Source organism: Balaenoptera acutorostrata, chromosome 9, assembly GCF_949987535.1.
Source record: "Balaenoptera acutorostrata chromosome 9, mBalAcu1.1, whole genome shotgun sequence".
In the NCBI taxonomy this organism is placed as follows: domain Eukaryota; kingdom Metazoa; phylum Chordata; class Mammalia; order Artiodactyla; family Balaenopteridae; genus Balaenoptera; species Balaenoptera acutorostrata.
In genome coordinates, this window is record NC_080072.1 from 80,951,605 (window position 1) to 80,972,017 (window position 20,413).

The 20,413-nt window shown below is 37.4% G+C and overlaps 1 pseudogene; it reads right to left on the reverse strand.

Moving 5' to 3' along the window:
• Positions 1–2,009: 2,009 nt before the first annotated feature.
• On the reverse strand, positions 2,010–2,595 carry LOC103015080 (GTP-binding protein SAR1b-like; annotated as a pseudogene).
• Between the last annotated feature and the right edge of the window lie 17,818 nt (positions 2,596–20,413).

The window sequence follows — 20,413 nt, forward strand, 5'->3', positions numbered from 1 at the left end:
CATTTTTAGATGGAAACATGGTAAAATAAATTATTATTTCATTTATGGAAATATTATAAAATTATTAGGAAAATAGTAAAAATCATATTTCATAAAAAATAAACTATCTTCAATGAAGTCACCGAACAATTGCCCATGGAATACAAGCCCTTCTTAAGAATATCAAAGATCGATTGATTCAGAACTGGAAAGACTGCAAGTACTTTTCTTTAACACATTCCAAGTGCTTAGGATGTCATGCCTAATTAATACTTTGGTTATGTTTAGTCTCAGAGGACTTCCAAACTTATGAAGAAGTGTTGTCAACTCATAGACTAAAAAGCAAAATTTGTGGCATAGATATATTTGAAATTTTTATGACTGTCAAAGAAGAATTTCAGCTAAATATGAAAAAAATTTGTTTATATCATGATGGAGGTGCTTCAGCTCTTACGTCAAAAATCTGGATTTATAGGAATTTAAAAATAAGAGACTGATGTTTCCCTTATTGCTTTCTTCCACAAAATGATACATATTGAAAATATTTGTGCTCAGTTTTCTGAATCAGACTCATGGAAAGTGTCATGGATACAGTTATTAAAATTGTTCCATATATACATGCCAATGCTATGAATCAGCACCAGTTTATGGCACTGTTGAAAGAAGTAGAAGACCCTGAATTTAATGATCTTGTGTTATTTACCAATGCTCATTGGTTGAGTTGTAAAAGAATTTTACCAAGATTTACTATGCTGTTAACCCCAATTCAAGATTTTCTTGAAACAAAAGAATATTTGCCACATTTTCAATAATGGCAGACAAAACTTGGCAGTTATGATTTACGTTTTCTCAGTCATATCACGCTGCATGTGAACAGGCAAAACTTGAAGCTCCAAGGAATAGAACAGCTTATTTGCAATCTAGATCTATAGATATAAGAATTAATGTTGATATTGAAATTTTTCATAATACTAGTTAATAATGATTTTACATATTTTTCTAATATGAATTAATAGGCAGAATACTTTAATTATAACCAAGAGTGTTATATAAATTGTCTGAAAAAAAATCCAAAAAAATTTGAAGAACATTTTGTTTGCTAATGATAAATTTAGAGTTTCTTTGCTTCCTCCCCCTCCAACTTTATTGAGATATAATTGACGTATAACATTGTGTAAGTTTAAGGTGTACAATGTGAGGATTATGCAATGATTACCACAATAAGGTTAGTTAACACATCTATCACTTGACATAATTACCTTTTTTTTTCTTTTTGAGGAGGTGGTGTTGAGAACATTTAAGATCTAGTCTCTTAGCAACTTGCAAGTGTACAATACAGTATTGTTAATGATAGTCACCACACTGTACATCAGATCCTCAGAACTTGTTCATTTTATAAGTGGAAGTTTTTACACTTTGACCAACAGAGTTGCTTTCCATTTACGCAATACCCCCTTTGAATTTGAAGTTAACACTGAATTGTCTTGTTAGTGAACTTACTAACCTTTGACATAGTTTTGAAATTGATATGCTTTTAAGGATGTCAAACCTTACAGTTTGTTTTATTGCGTGATGTTTGTGTAAGAAAAATTATTGAAAACTGTAAGACATCATCAATCAGCTAATTATTAACTGTACACTTAAACTAGGTGGACATATAATCTAAAATGTAAAAACTAGTTTCAAAAAGTAGACAAAAATTTAAGATCATGAGCTTTTCAATATGGCTTATATTTGTAGTTTCATATTGTTAAAAAGTGCTTCAAATGTACAGCTGGAAAGTTGCTCTTTATACTGTAAATATTGCTGGGGGTAATATCAGATTGTAAACTGTAAAAACTAATTATTTTTATGGAATGATAAAGTTAACATTGTGATAACCAGTTTTCAATTCTCACTCGAACTGTTGATATAATTTTAATGATCTAAATAATCTGTTTTATAACCAACAACATTCTACTGAATTCAAGTTATGAATGTTGCATGATCATATCTCTGAGTGGGCCTGAATGGTGAGACCTGGAACCGATTCAGGTTGGTGTTAATGACCTGTACCTGCAGAGGACGTGTTCTCGGTAACCTAGTCTTTTGAGCACACTGCACATGAGAACTTAAAGGTTGGCATTCAGCTCTTTCCTGTTGTCTGACCGTGTAAACCAAACATCTCTCGTAACCTCTCTTCACTGATGGCTTCAGGTCTGTTGATCTTATTCCCAAGAATCGGTATAGACACATTAGAAATGGTTTCAACTGTCCTTAGTGAATCAAGTTCTTCTTTTGATTCTAACAGCCTTTTATGATCTGCACAATCCACCAGAAGTGTAATGCCATTGATAGCAGGAAGGTAGTTTTTCCACACTCTTTGAGCTTGAACATGTTCACCCAGATCAAAAGTTGCAAAGGTCATGCCAGTAATCGTTAGTTCTTTTGAAAGGGGAGGTAACGTTGGGACATGTGTCCAAGTCTGTCATCTTTTAGCATATATAGCAATGTTGTTTTTCCCACATTATCCAATCCAAGAAATACCAATTTGCCAGTTCTCTTATATAATCCTAAAAACTGTAGCATTCTGCTGAAACCACTGTATATCCAACCAAATATGAAGGACCTATCCATACCTTAGAGTCTGCAACTGAAGACAATGCTATTCCTTGCTTGGCATTGGCCCTACAGCCTCTGAGACTGAACTGCAAATTGTGATGATTGCTTGATGTGCTTTTGCTTCAAAGTCAAATCAATTCCTCTTGGAAAAGATGAACAAGTTTTGTCAATGTGGATGCAAATATTAAAAGAAAAGAACTTTTCATATTCAATTTAGTTATTTGAAAAATTTTAAGTATGTTTGGAACAACTTGGGTATGTGATACTACTTTCTCAACTTTGAATTTTTAAAAATCTTAAAATTAAAAAAAATTTTTAAATCAACTCAAGTATTTTGATGTAAATTTACATCTGAATTGAGATGTGCTCTATGTGTAAAATACATATGGACATTGAAAATGTAGTACAAAAACAGTAAAATATTTTTATATTGACTCCATGTTGAAATGTTAATATTCTGGATATATTGAGTTACATAAAATAAGTGACAATTTCACTGCTTTTCACTTTTTTTTTTTTTTAAATTATTTATTTATTTATTTTTGGCTGTGTTGGGTCTTCGGTTCGTGCGAGGGCTTTCTCTGGTTACGGCAAGTGGGGGCCACTCTTCATCGCGGTGCAGGGACCGCTCTTCATCGCGGTGCGCGGGCCTTTCACTATCGCGGCCCCTCCCGTTGCGGGGCACAGGCTCCAGACGCGCAGGCTCAGCAGTTGTGGCTCACAGGCCCAGCCGCTCCGCGGCATGTGGGATCTTCCCAGACCAGGGCTCGAACCCGTGTCCCCTGCATTAGCAGGCAGATTCTCAACCACTGCGCCACCAGGGAAGCCCCTTCACTTTTTAAAAAGTGAAAAATTTTAAATTACATATATGGCTCACATTATATTTCCACTGGACAGCATGAGTCTAAGGCTCTTATCATGAACAGTGCAGGAGTGTCAAGAACTCACCTTCTCATACATACATGGGGATGTGAAGCTACTTCAAAGGACTAGAAGCAGAGTAGACAATTTTACACCTTTCCAGGTCTGTTGGATTGTCAGCTCAAAAGTGGGGTGCAGTACTGTGCTGGCACGTGTTTAACAATTGGTTCTCTGGGGTAAAAAAAATCCCTGTTTTTTACTATTATCTACTTTCCATGGTATAAATACTCCCACCATGGCCCATTTCAAGCTACCAAGTGGACATCGCTGGGAGTTTGGAAGAAATACTGATAATTGGCTCTTGCCAGCAGGTAGCAGCCAGCTTCAGTACACCACTAGCTGGGACTATCTATTATTCTTCATCGTTTCTGCAGTATCTCGCATAGAGATCAACAAAAAGTAAGCCCATTTTAAGTATTTGTTGAATGAACAAATGCTTCTGCTAGCTACAAATCTCCTGTTGTTTCAGTTTTCCCCTGATCCTTTAACTTTTCTGAAATGTACATTCCTAAAGTTGAGGGTAGACGTATGACTACAATAAGCATTCTCTTATTGAATGTGTTGTGCTGTCCAGATCTCCCTTAGCTCTGAGTCATTCATTATCCTGGCTGTTGGGAGTATTATGTGCTGATGTTGTTCAGCTGAAACTCTCCGAAGGAATTCTATGGCTCTGAAAGAAGCTGCCTCCCCCATGGTTTCCCAGGCAGCTCTCTGCATCTAATGACTTGTTAATGTGGGAGTCCAGCTCTGGCCCCTTCAGTTAGAGACATTTTTGAAGAACCATCCAAGTTTGAAAGTTTCCTGTGAGACCTGCTGCGACCTCTGTTGCAACTATATTATGACTCAATTTATACCTCTGCTCAGCCGTGCTTCTTTCATTCCTTTGTGTGGGTGGTCTCTGAAAGCACTGCCCCATACCCCACCTGCACACCATCTCCAACTCAGGGTGTGTTTGTCAGAGAATGCAACCTACAACAGTCGTAACAAAAAACATCAAAGACAACTTTGCTCCTTTCACTCAGGGTCAGTGTGATTTTTAGTCAACCAGTTCTGCCATGTTGGTTACAATGAGGGCCAGATCTTACCACTTCCTCTGTCTTATAGAGATGAAATTTACAAGCAAGGTAAGTTAAGAAGTTCTATTTGAGAAGATTCCTAAGAATTTTCATTGTGGATGAATTTAAAAGCATGAGTTAGCAGTGGGGGGGGGGGACCTTCAAGATGGCAGAGGAGTAAGACATGGAGATCACCTTCCTCCCCACAAATACATCAAAAATACATCTACATGTGGAGCAACTCCTACAGAACACCTACTGAATGCTGGCAGAAGACCTCAGACTTCCCAAAAGGCAAGAAACCCCCCACATACCTGGGTAGGGCAACAGAAAAAGAAAAACAGAGACAAAAGAATAGGCACGGGACCTGCACCTCTGGGAGGGAGCTGTGAAGGAGGAAAAGTTTCCACACCCTAGGAAGCCTCTTCACTGGCAGAGATGGTGAGTGGGCGGGGGGAAGCTTTGGAGCCACGGAGGAGAGCTCAGCAACAGGGGTGCAGAGGGCAAAACGGAGAGATTCCCACACAGAGGTTAGGTGCCGACCAGCACTCACCAGCCTGAGAGGCTTGTCTGCTCACCTGCCAGGGTAGGTGCGGGCTGGGAGCTGAGGCTCGGGCTTCAGAGTTCAGATCCCAGGGAGAGGACTGGGGTTGGTTGCATGAACACAGCCTGAAAGGGGCTAGTGTGCCACAGCTAGCTGGGAGGTAGTCCGGGGAAAAGTCTGGAACTGTCTAAGAGGCAAGAGACCATTGTTTTGGGGTGCACAAGGAGAGGGGATTCCCTCCCTGTGTGCCCACAGAAGGCAGAACACCACCTAAGCAAGCTCCAGAGACAGGCGTGAGCCGCGGCTGTCAGCTTGGAGCCCAGAGACAGGCATGAAATGCTAACGCTGCTGCTGCTGCCACCAAGAAGCCTGTGTGCAAGCACAGGTCGCTATCCACACCTCCCCTCCCAGGAGCCTGTGCAGCCCACCACTGCCAGGGTCCTGTGATCCAGGGACGACTTCGCTGGGAGAACACAAGGCGTGCCTCAGGCTGTTGCAATGTCACGCTGGCCTCTGCCACTGCAGGCTCACCCCGCATTCCAATTATGACTACCGTACCCCTCCCTCCCCTGGCCTGAGTGAGCAAGAGTGCCCTAACCAGCCACTGCGTTAACTCCCTCCTTTCTGGGTGGGGAACAGATGCGTGAGGGCGACCTACACGCAGAGATGGGGCCAAAACCAAAGCTGAACCACAGGACCTGTGTGAACAAAGAAAAGAAATGGAAATTTCTCCATGCAGCATCAGGAGCAGCAGATTAAATCCCCACAATCAACTTGATGAACCCTGCATCTGTGGAATACCTGAACAGAAAATGAATCATCCCAAAATTGAGGCGGTGGACTTTGGGAGCAAATGTAGACTTGGGGTTTGCTGTCTGTGACTGATTTGTTTCTGATTTTTCTGTTTATCTTAGTTTAGTTTTTAGCGCTTGTTATCATTGGTGGATTTGTTTATTGGTTTGGTTGCTCTCTTCTTTTTATTATTATTATTATTATTTAAATAATTTTTTTCCTTTCTTTTTTCTCCTTTTCCGTCTGAGCCGTGTGGCTGACAGGGGCTTGGCGCTCCAGCCTGCTGTCAGGCCTGACCCTCCGAGGTGGGAGAATGAGTTCAGGATATTGGACCACCAGAGACCTCCCAGCCCCACATAATATCAATCGGCGAGAGCTCTACCAGAGATCTCTGTCTCAACACTAAGACCCAGCTCCACCTGACAGCCAGCAAGCTCCAGTGCTGGACGCCCCATGACAAACAACTAGCAAGACAGGAACACAACCCCACCGATTAGCACAGAGGCTGCCTAAAATCACACTAACTTCACAGACACCCCAAAACACACCACTGGACATGGCCCTGCCCACCAGAAAGACAAGATGCAGCCCCACCCACCAGAAAACAGGCACCAGTCCCCTCTACCAGGAAGCCTACACAAGCCACTGCACCAACCTCACCCACTGGGGGCAGACACCAAAAACAATGGGAACTACGAACCTGCAGCTTGTGAAAGTAGACCCCAAACACAGTCAGTTAAACGACATGAGAAGACAGAGAAATATGCAGCAGATGAAGGAGCAAGTTTAAAACCCACCAGATCAAACACATGAAGAGGATTTAGGCAATCTACCTGAAAAAGAATTCAGAGTAATGATAGTAAACATCATCCAAAATCTTGGAAACAGAATGGAGAAAATACAAGAAACATTTAACATGGACCTAGAAGAACGAAAGAGCAAACAAACAATGATGAACAACACAATATATGAAATTAAAAATTTTCTAGAAGGAATCAATAGCAGAATAACTGAGGCAGAAGAACAGATAAGTGACCTGGAAGATAAAATAGTGGCAATAACTACCACAGAGCAGAATAAAGAAAAAGAATGAAAAGAATTGAGGACAGTCTCAGAGACGTCTGGGACAACATTAAACTCACCAACATTTGAATTATAGGGGTCCCAGAAGAAGAAGAGAAAAAGAAAGGGACTGAGAAAATATTTGAAGAGATTAGAGTTGAAAACTTCCCTAATATGGGACAGGTAATAGTTAATCAAGTCCAGGAAGCACAGAGAGTCCCATACAGGATAAATCCAAGGAGAAACACGAAAAGACACTTATTATTCAAAGTATCAAAAATTAAATACAAAGAAAAAATATTAAAAGCAGTAAGGGAAAAACAACAAATAACATACAAGGGAATCCCCATATGATTAACTGTTGATCTTTCAGAGAAAATGCAAGCCAGAAAGAAGTGGCAGTACATATTCAAAGTGATGAAAGGGGAAAAGCTACAACCAAGATTACTCTACCCAGCAAGGATCTCATTCAGATTTGATGGAGAAATTAAAACCTTTACAGATAAGCAAAAGTTAAGAAAATTCAGCACCACCAAACCAGCTTTACAACAAATCCTAAAGGAACTTCTCTAGGCAGGAAACACAAGAGAAGGAAAAGACCTACAAAAACAAACTCAAAACAATTAAGGAAGTGGTAATAGGAACATACATGTTGATAATTACCTTAAATGTAAATGGATTAAATTCTCCAACCAAAAGACACAGACTGGCTGAATGGATACAAAAACAAGATCCATATATATGCTGTCCACAAGAGACCCACTTCAGATCTAGGCACACATACACACTGAAAGTGAGGGGATGGAAAAAGATATTCCATGCAAATGGAGATCAAAAGAAAGCTGGAGTAGCAATTCTCATATCAGGCAAAATAGACTTTAATAAAGACTAAAAATAAAGAGACAAAGGAGGACACTACACAGTGATCAAGGGATCAATCCAAGAAGATATATCAATTGTAAATATTTATGCACCCAACATAGGAGCACCTCAATACATAAGGCAAAGGCTAACAGCCATAAAAGGGGAAACTGACAGGAACAAAATAATAGTAGGGGACTTTAACACCACACTTTTACCAATGGGTCAGATCATCCAAAATGAAAATAAATAAGGAAACACAGCTTTAAATGACACATTAGACAAGACGGACTTAATTGATATTTATAGGATGTTCCATCCAAAAACAACAGAATACACTTTCTTCTCAAGTGCTCATGGAACATTCTCCAGGATAGATCATATCTGGGTCACAAATCAAGCCTTGGTAAATTTAAGAAAATTGAAATCATATCAAGTATATTTTCTAACCACAACACTATGAGACTACATATAAATCACAGCAAAAAAACTGTAAAAAATACAAACACATAAAGCTAAAAAATACGCTACTAAATAACCAAGAGACCACTGAAGAAATCAAAGAGGAAATCAAAAAATACTTAGAAACAAATGACACTGAAAACACAACCACCCAAAACCTATGGGATGTAGCAAAAGCAGTTCTAAGAGGGAAGTTTATAGCAATACAATCCTCCCTCAGGAAACAAAAAAAAATCTCAAATAAACATCATAACCATACAGCTAAAACAACTAGAGAAAGAAGAACAACAATTAAAAAAAAAACCCCAAAGTTAGCAGAAGGAAAGAAATCATAAAGGTTAGATCAGAAATAAATGAAAAAGAAATGAGGAAACGATAGCAAAGATCAATAAAACTAAAAGCTGGTACTTTGAGAAGATAAACAAAATTGATAAGCCATTAGCCAGACTCATCAAGAAAAAAAGGGAGAAGACTCAAATCAACAGAATTAGAAATGAAAAAGGAGAAGTAACAACTGACACTGCAGAAATACAAAGGATCATGAGACATTACTACAAGTAACTATATGCCAGTACAATGGACAACCTGGAGGAAATGGACAAATTCTTACAAAAGCACAATGTTCCAAGACTGAACCAGTAAGAAATAGAAAATATAAACAGACCAATCACAAGCACTGAAATTGAAACTGTGATTAAAAATCTTCCAACAAACAAAAGCCCAAGACCAGATGGCTTCACAGGCAAATTCTATCAAACATTTAGAGAAGAGCTAACACCTACTCTTCTCAAACTTTCTAAAATATAAGAGAGGGAGGAACACTCCCAAACTCATTCTACAAGGCCACTATCACCCTGACACCAAAACCAGACAAAGATGTCACAAAAAAAGGAAACTACAGGACAATATCACTGATGAATATAGATGCAAAAGTCCTCAACAAATTACTAGCAAACAGAATTCAGCAGCACATTAAAAGAATGATACACCATGATCAAGTGGCGTTATCCCAGGAATGCAAGGATTCTTCAGTATATGCAAATCAATCAATGTGATACACCATATTAACAAACTGAAGGAGAAAAACCATATGATCTTCTTAATAGATGCAGAAAAAGATTTTGACAGAATTCAACAGCCATTTATGATAAAAACTCTCCAGAAAGTAGGCATACAGGGAACCTACCTCAACATAATAAAGGCCATATATGACAAACCCACAGCCAGCATCATTCTCAATGGTGAAAAACTGAAAGCATTTCCTCTAAGATCAGGAACAAGACAAGGTTGACCACTCTCACCACTCTTATTCAAAATAGTTTTGGAAGTTTTAGCCACGGCAATCAGAGAAGCAAAAGAAATAAAAGGAATACAAATCAGAAAAGAAGAAGTAAAACTGTCAATGTTTGCAGACGACATGATACTATATATAGAGAATCCTAAAGATGCTGCCAGAAAACTACTAGAGTTAATCAATGAATTTGGTAAAGTTGCAGGATACAAAATTAATGCACAGAAATCTCTTGCATTCCTATACACTAATGACAAAAAATCTGAATGAGAAATTAAGGAAACAATCCCATTCACCATTGCACAAAAAAGAATAAAATATCTAGAATAAACCTACCTAAGGAGACAAAAGACCTGTATGCAGAAAACTATAAGACACTGATGAAAGAAATTAAAGACAATACAAACAGATGGAGAGATATACCATGTTCTAGGATTGTAAGAATCAGCACTGTGAAAATGACTATACTACTGAAAGCAATCTACAGATTCAATGCAATTCCTATCAAACTACCAATGGCATTTTTCACAGAAATAGAAGAAAAAATTTTACAATTTGTATGGAAACACAAAAGACCCTGAATAGCCAAAGCAATCTTGAGAAAGAGAAATGGAGCTGGAGGAATCAGGCTCCCTGGCTTCAGGCTATACTACAAAGCTACAGTAACAAGACAGTATGGTACTGGCACAAAAACAGAAATATAGGTCAGTGGAACAGGATAGAAAGCCCAGAGATATACCCACGCACCTATGGTCTCCTTATCTTTGATAAAGGAGGCAATAATATACAATGGAGAAAAGACATCCTCTTCAATAAGTGGTGCTGGGAAAACTGGACAGCTACATGTAAAAGAATGAAATTAGAACACTCCCTAACACAATACACAAAAATAAATTCAAAATGGATTAAAGACCTAAATGTAAGGCCAGACACTATAAAACTCTTAGAGCAAAACATAGGCAGAACACTGTATGACATAAATCACAGCAAGATCCTTTTTGACCCACCTCCTAGAGAAATGGGACCTAATGAAACTTAAAAGCTTTTGCACACCAAAGGAAACCATAAACAAGACGAAAAGACAACCCTCAGAATGGGAGAAAATATTTGTAAACGAAGCAACTGACAAAGGATTAATCTCCAAAATATACAAGCAGCTCATGCAGCTCAATATTAAAAAAACAAACAACCCAATCCAAAAATGGGCAGAAGACCTAAATAGACATTTCTCCAAAGAAGATACACAGATTGCCAACAAACACATGAAGGATGCTCAACATCACTAATCATTAGAGAAATGCAAATCAAAACCACAATAAGGTATTGCCTCACACCGGTGAGAATGGCCATAATCAAAAAATCTACAAACAATAAATGTTGGAGAGGGTGTGGAGAAAAGGGAACCCTCTTGCACTGTTGGTGGGAATGTAAATTGATACAGTCACTATGGAGAACAGTATGGAGGTTCCTTAAGAAACTAAAAATAGAACTACCATATGACCCAGCAATCCCACTACTGGGCATACACCCTGAGAAAACCGTAATTCAAAAAGAGTCATGTGCCACAATGTTCATTGCAGCTCTATTTACAATAGCCAGGACATGGAAGCAACCTAAGTGTCTATTGACAGATGAATGGATAAAGAAGACGTGGCACATATATACAATGGAATATTACTCAGCCATTAAAAGAAACGAAACTGAGTTATTTGTAGTGAGGTGGATGGACCTAGAATCTGTCATACAGAGTGAAGTAAGTCAGAAAGAGAAAAGCAAATACCGTATGTTTACACATATATATGGAATCTTAAAAAAAAATGGTTCTGATGAACCTAGGGACAGGATAGGAATAAGGATGCAGATGTAGAGAATGGAGTTGAGGACACGGGGTTGGGGGAAGGGTAAGCTGGGACGAAGTGAGAGAGTGGCATTGACATATATACACCATCAAATGTAAAATAGATAGCTAGTGGGAAGCAGCCGCATAGCACAGGGAGATCAGCTCGGTGCTTTGTGACCACCTAGAGGGGTGGGATAGGGAGGGTGGGAGGGAGACGCCAGAGGGAGGAGATATGGGGATATATGTATACGTATAGCTGATTCACTTTGTTATACTGCAGCAACTAACACACCATTGTAAAGCAGTTATACTCCAATAAAGATGTTAAAAAGAAAAATAAATAAATAAATATAAGCATGAGTTTGCCATCTGAATAGTTAGAATCCTCATAACTAATATGTCTTAAAATTTTTGATTTACTACTTGGAATGTTGTGAGTTTTACTATGTCATTGTAGGAAATACCGACTTACTGCGATGATTGACCTCAGCCCCATTCAGCATTTTTGCACCTATCAGAACAGCAGGAATAATTGCCCAACGTTGAAGCACTCCTAATCATATCAGAGGGGGGCTATTTTCAAAACTCCTTTACTGATAAAACCTGACACCTCAAGTATTCTCAGTTTCTGAGCCAACATATTGTACTTTAATTTAATGCTTTTCATTTTATGAGAAAATGTTTCTCAATCTACCCAAAAAGCAAATTTATCTACTTTTTTCTTTCCAAATTCATGTTTTTTCAAGTATAAAAATAGAATAACATAAAGTCAGGTAGTTCTATTCAATTATTGAATAAAATTCTATAGACCATTTTAGAGAAGTCCATTGCATGAGTCAGAATTTTTTTTCTTTAACAATGCCTTTTGCCATATATTAGATTAAATTGTGTTTTCCTAATTTGATCTGCAGACTAAAACAAAAGCAAGTTATATGAAATGAAATAATAAGAATTTGCTTTATCATGTAATTTCTGATCTTAATTAATCATAAATGAATATTACCTTCTAAACACTTAAAAATCATTTTGTCAACATATTTGCCAAACATCCAGAGGAGTAGTCTCTTATTTAAGGTTTTTTCCTATAGTACCTGATATGCAAATACAGTCTAGTAAAATATGTCAAAATGTTCTTTATAAACTCACTTTATCATCACAATAGCTCCACATCTAACATTTATTCTCATTGTCATAATATACTTCTAGAGAAATCAAAATTTTTATTGGTAGTTGTAAATGACTTTTCAAGTATGTCTAAGGGATAATCTGTTATTGAATAATCACTGGTGATTCCTATTTGGTTATGGGCACATTAAATTACTGAATCTGAGGCTTGGTGTCTTTCAACATTTCTGGAAAAGTCTCAGCCACTACCTCTCTATTGGATTTTCCTGTCTCTTTATTATCTCTTTCTGGACCTTGAATTAGACAAACACAAGACCTGTCCTCCATGTTTAACAACATTTTCATTTTTCCACTTCTTCATCTCTCTATGCTACAATCTAGTAGTTTCTACAGGCTGCTTATCCAGTTCACTAATTATTTCTTCATTAGCAGTTTGAGTATTTCATCAAGGTTTTAATTTCAATGATTATTTTTCAGCTTCTAGAAGTTCTATTTTGTTCTTTTACAAATCTTCCTGTTTGTTTTTTTATAATCTCTTGCTCCTTACCCATGTTTTCAATTCCCTCTTTTATTTCTTTAAACATCTTAGATGTACTTCTTTTATATTTGGTGATTCTAATATGTCTTGTGACTTTTACGTGTAAGCTCATATTCGTTGGGGCTCCATCAATGGTTTTGTGAGACCTAGTATGAGGATGCATTCCTCCAGAGAGAAACTGAGTTTGCTCCTGCTTTGCAATTTATTATTTTTAAAATAGATATGTAATGTTTCATGGTCTTGACATATAATTTATTCATCACTTCTCTACTGGCAGAGATCATGGGGTGGGGCACAAAAGTATTGTGTATTTCTTCTTCTTAGTATGGATTACATTTTGAGGTTTTTTTTTTTCCTCAGTTGAAGTGTTAGATAACTGTGAAACACTGATACAACCTAACACATTCCTGTGACTAATGATGTAAGATACTATCTTAGCCTGAGAAGCATCATTCCCCAAACAACTGTACTAATTACCCATTCTGAAAATGTAAAGAACTGTCATATCTGTATATCAGACAGCATCAACCTCTCATAAGAGCTAAACTTACTGACTCTATGTGTCAGAAACTTTTTGAAGTACCCATAAGTATCAAATCATTTAATCTTCACAACACTCTTAAAAAGTGTGTACTATTATCCCAATTTTACAGCTGAGTTGTAATGGGTAATTTGCTCTAGACACTACTGTGTTAGGCTTTCCGGAAGCAGAAGCTAGCACAGGGATTCAGGAACATAGTCTCCTGAGAGTGTACTTACCACTCTTCAAGAAAGCCTGTAGGAAATGTGGGCAGGGGGAATGAGCTGAGTCTAAGCCTGACCCACAGGCGAAGGGCAGGGGATGGTAATGGTAGCAGCTGTGGTAGTGGTCTCAGAGTCACGTCAACCAAGGGTAATTGTCTAAACTGGGACGCAGGTGTAAGCTGTTAGCAGCTCTGAACCATCTGGGGTTTAGGTGCAGAGGGACATAAGGGGGATCTGGGTTGAGTACCAGCAGTGTCTGCTGCAGTCACATAGCTGGGAAGGGGAAAGTGGGGTTCAAAGCCAGATCATCTGGCTCCAGTTTTGCACTATTGCCGCTACAGGGCCTCCTGAAAACTCTGCTTCTGCTGCCTTCAAACACCTCAACACTGTCTACCAAGAAGCCCCTGACTTGCCAAGCCAAGCACTGCCTCCAATTTCCTAGACAGATAAGAGCTTTTTGACTGGAGAAAATTTTGTGCCCATTTAATTCAGAGGTTTCAAGACCAATTCAACAAGAACTGTCTTGTTTCCATTGCTCCCAATTCAGAAAGGCCTATTAAATGCACATTTTGCACTTGCCCAGGGCCAGGACTAGGGTACACAAACCTGAGAGGAGTGCCTCCTGAAATTTTGTGTCCTACGTGCCTCTCTTGGCTTGCCCCAGTGCCATTGAGAGAGGAGCTATGATCCTACACCCTCTCTTCAGACAACAAAGAGTCTACTTGACCCTAAGTATCCTGGTACTTCCCTATGTTCCCTTCCTATACTTTATCCGCGGGGAAAATGGTAGAATGAGGGAGGTAGGCATCCTGATCACTTCAGTTTTTAAAGCTTCTGGGACTTAGGAACGTACTCAAACTTACATATGTATGGAGTCAGCCATGAAAGGCTGGAAAGAGCTGAGAATGGGGAAACAAGGCAACACCAGAGTCCTCCTATATTATCTCTCTTTGGATATTATCTCTCTCCTGCAACCTTTTCCGGTCTTCTTAGCCTGGTTCCTTTGCACTAAACAAGCTCCCCCAGGTCTGAGAGTGCTATTTCCTAGCTACCATAGGGAACTGTCCGTCCCAACATTTTCACCCTCGGAGGGATCGCGCATTCAGCTGGTTTGGCTCCTGTAATAATTGGTCAGGTCCTAGGGCAGACACCTAGTGGTTTTCAGCCTTTGATCATGAATTGGCCTGCTTTATCTCTCCATGCACCAAACCCCAAATGCTATGGGAGCTGCGAAGTGCTTTTCCCTGTGACCTACTCCAGAGCTTGGCTGATGTGAGTCTGGGCCCACTACCACAGCTGCTATGGCTCTAAAATTCTGCTAGTAAGTAATATTTACTTCATGGGATCAAATGTAATAAGTATATATTATCATGTGTTTCTCTTCATTCAGCTACACAGTAATAGTAATTAAAATAAATTGTTGACTTTTAATTAGTTCTTATCTTCTCTACCAAATTTAAATATTTTGTTGTAGTTATAGCCTATGTTCTCTTGATATCTCAATTATCTTATTTCCATTTTTTCCCCCTCATTGCTCTTCTTTTCCAGCCTCAACTCAAAAATCCTAAACGAAATACTAGGAAATTAAATCCAGGAATATATAATAAGGATATAACACCATGGTCAAGTGGAGTTTATCTCAGCAGGGTAAGGCTTATGTAATACTTATAAATTAATGTATTTCTCCATATGAATGGAATAAAGGACAAAAATATATGGTCGTATCTATAGATACAGCTTCCATTTATGATTTTAAAAGACTCCTAGTAAACTAAGAATAGAAAAATACTTATCTATGAGAAATCTATGGTTAACATCACTTTTTCCCTAAGATCAGGAATAAGGCAAGGAGGTTGACTCTAATCAAGCCTATTCTCCATTGTACTAGAGGTCTCAACTTGTACAATAAAGCAAGAAAAAAAAAATAAAAGGAATGAAAATAGGAAAGGAAGAAATATGATTGTTTCTATAGATGACATTATAATTTACTGAAGAAAATATAGAATAATCTAAGAAATGACTACAGTATGTGAATTAAGCAAGGTAGATCCTGATACTAAAATCAATTTTATTTCTCCATACTGACAACAAATAACTGAACATGGAATTTTAAAATATTATTAACAATTAAAAATCTAAATTTAAAAAATAGTATTTAAAATAACATCAAAAATATGAAACACTTAGGAATAAACAACAAAAGATGAGAAGGACGTTTGTACTGAAAACAAAACAAAACAAAAAATTAAAGAAGACCAGATGGAGGGATATACCATGCTCATGGATTAGAAGACTCAATAACATTAAAATGTCACTAATTCTCAAACTGATCTATAGATTAAATATAATGCTAATCAAATTCCCAGGAACTTTAAAAAAGATATTCACAAAATAATTCTAAAAATTATACAAAAATTTAAAGGACTTAGAATAGCCAAGACAATTTTGAAGAACAAAGTTAGAGGACTTATTCTATCTGATATCAATGTTTACTATAAAGATACAGTAATCAATACAGTATGTTATTAGCATAAGGACAGATGGATTAATAGACCAGAATAGAGAGTCCAGAAAGAAACCTCCACATGTAAGTTCAATTGATTTTTGATAAAGACATTAAAGCAATTCAATGAGGAAAGGTATCTTTTCAATAAGTTGTGTTGGGACAATATTTAGAGGAAAAGAATGAAACTTGCCCTCAGCTCACACCACATGCAAAAACTAACTCGAGATAAATCATACTCCCAAGTGTAAAAGCTAGTATCACAAAGCTTCTAAAAGAAAACAAACACAGAAGAAAATCTTTATGATCTTGGGGTAGGTAAAGATTTCTTAAATGGGATATAAAATGCACTATACATAAAAGAAAAAATGTTAAATTAGATTTCATCAGACTTAAAATAGTCTACTCATTAAAAGAAACTGGTAAAAAAATGGCAAAAAGCAAGCCACCAGGTTGGAGAAAATATGCACAATGCACATATCAAAGGACTCATATTCAGAATATATAAAGTACTCCTTTAAATCAATAATAAAGTCAATTGATTCAATTTAAAAATATACAGAAGATTTGAACAGGCATTTCACAGATGATGATGTCTAAATCATCAAAAACATATGAAAATATATTCAAAATCATTAATCACCAGGGAAATGAAAATTAAAAGTAGAGTGAGATACCACTACATGCACAAAGAAGAGGTCAAATTTAAAAGGTTGGCAATAGTAAGTCTTAGAAAGGATGTTCAGCAACTAGAATTTTTTTTTTTAATTAATTAATTTATTTATTTGTGGCTGTGTTGGGTCTTCGTTTCTGTGCGAGGGCTTTCTCTAGTTGTGGCGAGCGGGGACCCCTCTTCATCGCGGTGCACTGGCCTCTCACTATCGCGGCCTCTCTTGTTGCGGAGCACAGGCTCCAGACGCGCAGGCTCAGTAATTGTGGCTCACGGGCCCAGTTGCTCCGTGGCATGTGGGATCTTCCCAGACCAGGGCTCAAACCCGTGTCCCCTGCATTGGCAGGCATATTCTCAACCACTGTGCCACCAGTGATGCCCCCTAGAATTCTTATATATTGCTGGTGGGAGTGTAAAATGGTGCAAACACTTTGTAGAAGTTTTTGGCAGTTTCTAATAAAAATAAATATACGCCTACTCAATGGCAATTACACGTCCAGATATTTATGCAACAGAAATGAATCCACAGGTTCACAAAAAGACTTGAACTGAAATCTTCATAACTTCACTCTTCATAAGGAATCAAACCAGGAAATAACCCAAATGTTTATCAGCAGGACAATGGATAAACAAACTATAGTATATTCAGCCAGTGGAATACTACTTGGCAATAAAAAGAACAAATTACTGGTACACACTACAATGTGGATGAAACTAAAAATAGGTAAGTAAGCCACCATTTAAAAAGGGGTAAAATTCATCACACTGAGAACAGGCCTGTCTATATTAAATGATATTTCATTGTAAATTTCTTCATCAGGACTTGTTCAAGGCTGATCTAATTGTATTTTATTTGCAAGATACGAAGTTGTCAACAGTCTAAGAAATTCCCAGAATTTACAATGACTCTCATATCTACTTTGGAATTAGAATGGCATGTTCCCTTTGTTAGATTTCACTTTTACTTTCAGTTCTAGGTTCCTGGTTAGAAGCTTTATGTATTTCTTTAATTAAAAATGTAAAACCTTACAATAGCAGTAGGCTGGAACTGAAGTTGTTACAACCATAGTATTATGTGGAATTCCTTCCAGAGAAAGAATGTTTTTTATCATGATTACCCTCAAGGAAAAAATACTTTAAAGTTGATTATTTAACAATAGGATATTGAGAACACACCACTGTTAAGAATTATGAAGTTCCAAACCAGGAATGGGATGGAAAACTCTTTCACACACTTCTCATACCTTGCTTGCACATTGCAAATAGAAGAAAACTGGCAGACAAGAGATAGTAATAGCCATATGTCTGTCTACCTTGTCACTTTCCTCAAATATTTCCTTGCTTATTTCTGTCTCTGAAGAGTATTTGGAGAGAAAATATATTTAGGAAAGTTGGATGTTGGGAGGAAAAGGGGAGTTTTTACATAAAATATTTGGGATAGTCAAAGGGTTACAGGGAAAAAGTAAGGTATTAAAAATTTGGGTGCAGGTTTAGGCTAGAGAAGCCCCAAGCAGCTAGACTGACTGCATTTTTGTCAGTCGGTCAACAAAGATTTATTGAGCACCTCTGTTTGCAGGTTCCCCACTAGTGCTAGAATAATGCGGTTCATGAAATACATACAGTCCTTGATCATATGCAGCTCAGAATTACTACAGGAAAACAATTACTTTTAAAAAATCAGGGACTTCCCTGGTGGCGCAGTGGTTAAGAATCCGCCTGCTGATGCAGGGGACACGGGTTCAATCCCTCGTCCGTGAAGATCCCACACGCTGTGGAGCAACTAAGCCCGTGCCCCACAACTACTGAAGTCTGCGCGCCTAGAGCCCGTGCTCCGCAACAAGAGAAGCCACCACAATGAGAAGCCAGTGCACCGCAACGAAGAGTAGCCCTCACTCACCGCAACTAGAGAAAGCCCGGGAGCAGCAATGAAAACCCAACGCAGCCAAAAAAAAAAAAAAAAAAAAAAAATCAATAATTAAAGTTGTGCAAAATTTTGCAGAGGAGACATATTGATCCACTTTAGGCCCTGACAGGTCTGATCCCAACTTTTATTACTAGTTTGAAGAATGTGGGAATCCTAGTTAGTTCAGGGTTTCTTAGGCCATGGTCTTTAAATTGGGATAAGTGATCCCTTGGGCAAACTTACCAAGTATTTACAAAAATTTAGCATTGGGTAAGCGGGAACTCAAATAGTTTTAAGGGAATTAACAACCTGATCCTCAATTTCTACAATGTAGTTTTTCCTAAAACTGATCTGAGTGAAAACAAGAGCTGTCACGGCTGCCAGGCTTGTTCTGTCTTCTCACCAACCTTTTCACAATGGTTCTTTCTTCTTAAAAAAGACAGGCTCACCTCTCACCCATCTTGGGTTTTCAAATGGTATAGTATTGGCCATGGATATAAAATATTCCTGGACAATTAGAAATAACTAGTGTTAATGTTGAGAAAATGAATGACTCTAATATCTGGGTATAGAGTTATCAGATAAAATATAGGTCACCCAGTTAAATTTGAATTCTAGCTAATCAATGATTAATGTATTCAATGAATAATATATTACATGGAACATACTTATACTAAAAAATTATTTGTTGTTTATCTCAAATTTAAATTTAACTAGGTATCCTGTATTTTAATTGCTAACTCTAGCTACCCTATCTGGGTAAAATTCCTGTGGTTTCCAAGTCACTGATTTCAACAAAATTGAGTTGCCTACTGATAACTAATTACATTTTAGGATTAAAGATCACTAAAGAATTTTTGGGCTATAAAACAGATGTTAAAAAATTGTGAAAAAATCGATATAATAACATTTCTTCTGGGCCTATCTACTTATTTATGTGAAAAAGATTTTTCAACACTTACAATCTTTAGAAACTAAAAAAAAGGAAGAGAATCTATGCTGAACCCTATAATATTCTAGTAATAGGTAATATTCATGAACACACACTTGAACAAATTGTTCACATATAAGCTGCCCCACTGAGATTGCATTTGTAAAAGAATTTTACTTTCTATCTTGAGTAATCATTAACATTTATATTTAGATTGTTTTGATCAACTGACTTTCAATATACGTACTGAAAGTAATATATGATAATGCAATCAAGGAGAAATTTTTCTTTAAGTTACAGCCTTATGATCACAGGAAAAAAGTTAAATTTCAATTTATACATATGTTTGTTTCAGAAATATGTGCCAGAGGGATCATAAAGATGTCCATTATAAACATATATTAAAATTCTGTGGGAGAAGTAGAATGTTCAAGGACAAAAAGCATTGATATAATATTTCCGATTATTAAAGATAAGCTGATATATAATGACGGGGGGTATCAAATGGCTATGGTATTTGTAGTCCATTGAATACATTTAAAAGACTGCTGATCAATTTTATTCTAAAACATCTATGTCTACATTTTGTAG